Here is a 5,883-nt window from a genome sequence, read left to right on the forward strand (position 1 = left end):
TCCTATGAAAAAAGCTCATTTTTATCCTTTTTATTTTCTCATCCGATGTTACAGGTAGATATCACAGCCAAAGTGACTTCCAAATAGGGCTGTCAGCTATGGATGGATGGATAATAGACAGACAGACAGACAGACAGACAGACAGACAATAAGAGAAGCCTTATTAGATCAGGCTGGTGGCCCATTCAGTCCAACACTCTGTGTTACACGGTGGTCAAAACCTAGGGGCCATCAGGAGGTCCACCAGCAGGGCAAGAACTCCAGAAGCCCTCCCACGGTTGCCCCCCAAGCACCAAGAATACAGAGCATCACTGCCCCGGACATAAGAACATAAGAGAAGCCATGCTGGATCAGGCCAGTGGCCCATCCAGTCCAACACTCTGACACACTGTGGCCAAAACCTGGGTGCCATCAGGAGGTCCACCAGTGGGGCCAGAACTCCAGAAGCCCTCCCACTGTTGCCCCCCCCAAGCACCAAGAATGCAGAGCATCACTTGCCCCAAACAGTGTCCCATCTATGAGAACTTAAGAGAAACCATGTTGGATCAGGCCAGTGGCCCATCCAGTCCAACACTCTGTGTCACACAGTGGCCAAAACCCAGGTGCCATCAGGAGGTCCACTAGTGGGGCCAGAACTCCAGAAGGCCTCCCACTGTTGCCCCCCAAGCACCAAAAACACAGAGCATCACTGCCCCAGACATAGACAGATAAATAGATACAGACTTAGACAGACAGACAGACAGACAGAAGCCATACCTTAAACAAGAGCCGTAATGGATTCTTCTTTTCAGTGGTTTGTTGCCGGGACCTTAGTTCTGATCTCTGATAACCTCTTGCCTCCACTCTCTGCCACTGCTTAGTTGACAGTCAAGCTTTCTCTGCAACAATTGCTCATGTGTGGCAGCATTGTGACACCACTGTGAGCATCGGGACATTTCAGGACTGGACAAGATTTGAGTTTTAGATCCAGGAGCAAGGAATGGGGGAGACGAGTGTCAATGGGGCGATTCAAGTGAGGATTCCAATACATCACAGGAGACATCACAGTAGGCGTCATGCCAACCTCCAAATGAGGGGTTGCTCAGGCTGTGAGATCACGCCCTGTTTTGAACAGTCTGCTTTACCAAATTCCGGAGGGGCAGCTGTGTGAGTTTGCAGCAGCCAGAACAACAGAGTCCTGCTTCATCTTGACGTCTAGTCCAGTGTTCCCTCTAAGCTGAGTTAGTGTGAGCTAGCTCACAGTTCTTTAGCCTCTGGCTCAGGAAGGATGGCTCCAGGGGAAACTAATTCACACATCAGCCAAATCACTTGCTCACAACTTTAATGCCAGGAGCTCACAAAGCAGGGTTTGTGCTCACAAGACTCCACGGCTTAGAGGGAGCATTGGTCTAGTCTAGGGGCCTGCAATCCTTTTTGAGTCTGCAAGAACCGTGGAAACTTTGAGCAGGGGTGCTGAGTGTGAGCCCAAAATGTATGGTTGCCAGCCTCCAGGTGGGGCCTGGAGATCTCCCGCTTTTACAACTGATCTCCAATTGACAGAGATCAGCTCCCCTGGAGAAAATGGCTGCTTTGGAGGGTGGAGTCTGTGGCATGGTACCCTGCTGAGGTCCCTCCCCTCCCCAGACCCCGCCCTCTCCTGGATCCACCCCCAAAGTCTCCAGGTATTTTCCAGCCCATACCTGGCAACCCTACCAAATTGGCTGCCATGAGAGGCGGAGCCAAACCCAAAATGGCTGCCATGGGAGGTGGAGCCAAACCCAAATGGCTGATGTGGGAGGCGGAGCCAAACCCAAAATGGCTGCTGTGGGAGGCGGGGCCAAACCCAAAATGACTGCTATGGGAGGCAGAGAAAGGGGAATAAAAAAGAAACGCAGGAAAGTCCCTCAGCAGGGGGTGTCCGCGGGTGCCGTGGTGCTACCAACACCTTTCCTGGTGCCCACCAAGTGTTTTTAGAAAGTAGGAGGGGCCTTTTGCCCAGCAAGGCTCCTGATCAACCATCGGAGATTTGATTGGCTGTGCAGACTTTTAAAAATCAAGGATTTCCACTGTGTGACTGAAGGTGAGCCACAGCAGCCAGTTTGGGTTGGGTCTTCTCCAATGCTCCCTCTAAACTGCGGAGTCTGGTGAGCGAAAATTCTACTTGGTGAGCGACTGGCATGAAAGTTGTGAGCGAGCGGTTTGGCTGCTGCATAACTTAGTTTCCTCTGGAGCCATCCTTTCCTGAGCTAGGACAAAAATCTGTGAGCTGGAGGCTAAAAAACGGTGAGCTGGCTCACACTAACTCAGCTTAGAGGGAACACTGTGCAGCCATTTTGCGCCAAACCTTCTGTAGCCTTGCCACCACACTTTGTCAGGTTTCCAAAACTGCCCGAAGGCTCGAAAAAGTCAGGGACCCTAGTTTCTGCAGTTTGCCTGCAGTGACAGAAACAGAGATGGATAAACGGCAGGCCTCTTGCTTAGCAACACTGGACTTCCTCGGTGGGTCTCCCGTACAGCTGTGAACCAGGGCTGACCCAAGATGCTTAGCTCTGAGATCTGACTAGTCTCGGATATCCAGGTCGAGGCTGAAAAGGGCCGCCCCTTTGGGATTAGGGTGGCAATCTGAAAGCAGCTCTTTTATAGGAGGAGGAGGAGATTGGATTTATACCCCGTCCTTCGTCTCAGGGCAGTTTACAAACTCCTTTCCCTTCCCCTGCCCACAACGGACACCCTGTGAGGTAGGTGGGGCCGAGAGAGCTCTTGACAGAAACTGCTCTTTTTTCAAGAAGAAGAAGAAGAAGAGAAGCTGGCTCCCCAGCTAATATGGCCAATAATCCAAAGGATGTCTGAGAATCACTGACTAAAATTGACTGTATGGCGTGACTGGTTGAGTGTGACATCCCAATGCATTACATTGGCAACTGGCTGTTCATTTCCAAGTAAGTGTTAGTGGCAACAATAAGACCAGCGGCCGATTCTGCATCGGCTTTTCCCTCCGTTGTTTTAGGAAACCCACGCTGGAACAGAAATCCCCCTCAGCATTGCGTGCTTTCACTTCCTTTGATCATTGGGTTTTATGGTATCTTCTGCATAGATCTATAGTCAGGGCCTTTTTTGTAGAAAAAGCCCAGCAGGAACTTATTAGCATAACAGGCCACACCCAACAGCTGAAAATCATTAGCATATTAGGCCACACCCTGCCCCCACAGCTCATTAGCATATTAGGCCGCAGCCCCATGTTGCCAAAAGTATGGTCATCCAGCCACACCCACCTTTTGCTTCTTATTCTGTTTACCTTGTTTGTTGTCAAAACCCAGGGCCTTTTTTTGTAGCAGGGACTTCTTTGCATGTTAGGCCACACACGCCTACTGTAGCCAATCCTAATGAGTTTCTGCTGTTGGGTGTGGCCTGTTATGCTAATGAGTTCCTGCTGGGTGTGGCCAACTCGGGAGCCAGCCGGAACTCCGTTCCTGTGCGTTCCTGCCCCCAAATAACCCTGTCTATAGTCATTTTATGACCGTTCAGGGGTGACTTTTGCAGTCAGTATGCCGTTGGCCCAGTGTATTTGAAGGCGGTTTTGAGCTGCACCTTTTCCTCAATGTTGAGAAAATGTGGAGCGAATGCCAGATGCAGAACCAGCCAGTGGTCTAATCTGCATTTGTTTTTCCCACCGTGTCCCAGCCTTCTGACTCCGTCTTTTAAAAAAGCTGTCTACATTTGGTGTCGTTTTCACAGCTCAAGAGTGCTAGCATACTTTTGCACGTCTGCATATGTTTATTCCCCTTTCATGGCGGCTCCACTGTCATTGCGCCTCCCCACTGCTTTAAAAGAATCTTCTCCAAACAACATTCAAACGAGTATAGAGAAAGACGGCGTCACAGCAGCACGAAACTGATTTAAAAATGCAAATGCAGGTTCTACCAGTGTTGGCTAAGAAATAACAGGCTTGATGCAATGAGTCTGACTCATCGTCTCACTTTAGCGAGAACGGAGGATGCATTTGTAGGCGATCAATTCACATTATCACTTTGGTTTAACGCTCCCTTTATGGATTCATTTCTCCCCCTTGGAATAGGTTAACGATACCTGTGTTTTTAATTCTCTCTCTTTATACTTATTTATGTACGTTATTTATAGTCCTGAAAAGATAGAGCCACAGGGACTGTGTAAAGTGCGCTCAATGTTTCTTTAACGATAGCAATAATGTTATAAATATGAAAATTACAAAAGTGATACTAATACATTCAAATTCTAAATCCACTTACATAAAATAGAAAAATAACGACGACGGCGGGACGGTGGTCTCCGGAATGTGATGCCGTTTCGACAAACGTCTTCTTCTGACCAAGAATCTATAAGCTTATACATTTATAGTCCGCCTTTGGGGGTTGCCAGACCACCGGTCCCAATATGAGTTTCCCTGATTTGGGGGGGGGGCCCTTCCCGCTGCCAGTCAGCTGGCCGGTGGAGGGAAGCTCCGCCCTCAAGAGCAACCACCCAGCCACCCCTACCGCAAGATTTAAAGCTGGCCCTTTAAATCTTGCAGGAGAGAGGGAGGAAGAGGGGTGGCCAAGCATGCCTGCACTCCAATTCATGACTTGGAGCGCAGGCGCGCGCAGCTCCCCCCCCCCCTGCTTCTTCCCAACAGCACTGAAAGGGACCCTTTAAATGCTGTTGAGAAGAGGTGGAGCCGCGCGCCTGCACTCCAAGCCGTGAATTCGTGGGACTCTTTAAATCAGGTGTGTCGAACTCATTTGTTATGAGGGCCAGATCTGACATAAGTGAGACCTTGTGTATCATAAAAGCTAATGCCAGGTAGCGGAGGTATAAACTTTATAAAGGACACAAACGCAAACATTGTTTGGAGGGTCGAATCTGCATTTGTCTTTCCCACCGGTGTCTCAGCCTTTTGACTCCGGCTTCAAAAAAGCTGTGTACATTTGGTGTCGTTTTCACACCTCAACAGTGCTAGCACACTTTTGCACGTCCGCATATGTTTATTGCCCTTTCGGGGCGGCTCCACTGTCATTGTGACTCCCCCCTGCCTTAAAAGAGTCTTCTCCAAACAACGTTCAAACAAGCATAGAGAAAGACGGTGTCACGGCAACACGAAACTGATTTTTAAAATGCAAATGCAGATTTGACCGCCGGGAAGATTCTTTTAAAGCAGTGGGGAGGCGCAATGACACTGGAGCCGCCACGAGAAGGTGATACACATATGCAGACACGCAAAAGTATGCTAGCACTGTTGAGGTGTGTAGACGACACCAAATGCAGACAGCTTTTCAAGATCAAAACCTTTATTGGCATAGATCATAATCATACACAGTCGCCATTCAGTTCATGGATTTGACACACAGCTTCCTCATTATAAGGCAGTTACAGAACTTAGCAACCGCTTCAATAACCGCTATATTTTGTGAAGCCAATAAACGATACAACCTTCTGTCATCGGATTGCTTGGCATCATTCTTAAGAATATCTTCTAGATAGGCTGCCCGAATGTCCTCATACAAACTACAATAGAGGAATACATGTTCGATTGTTTCAATCTCCTCTGAATCACAATCACAGAACCTTACAGAGTAGGGGATTTTCTTAAATCTTCCTGCTAAAACCGCAGAGGGGAGGACATTAAATCGGGCCAGCATAAATGCTCTACGCAGCTGTGGGGAAGTCAGATCCGCTAAGTATTGTGCTGGGGCATTGATCGGAAAATGTGCCACAGACAGCTTTTTTGAAGACGGAGTCAGAAGGCTGGGACACCGGTGGGAAAGACACGTGCAGATTCGACCAATTGTCTCCTTCCCCTCCCTCTGCTGTCTGTTAACTAGAATTGCCGACTCTGAGTTTGGAAATTCCTGGAGATTTGGGAGGTGGGGTGGAGCCGGGGGGCGGGGTTTG

The sequence above is a fragment of the Gekko japonicus genome, unplaced genomic scaffold (genome assembly GCF_001447785.1).
Source record: "Gekko japonicus isolate JY-2015 unplaced genomic scaffold, Gekko_japonicus_V1.1 scaffold3754, whole genome shotgun sequence".
Classification (NCBI taxonomy): domain Eukaryota; kingdom Metazoa; phylum Chordata; class Lepidosauria; order Squamata; family Gekkonidae; genus Gekko; species Gekko japonicus.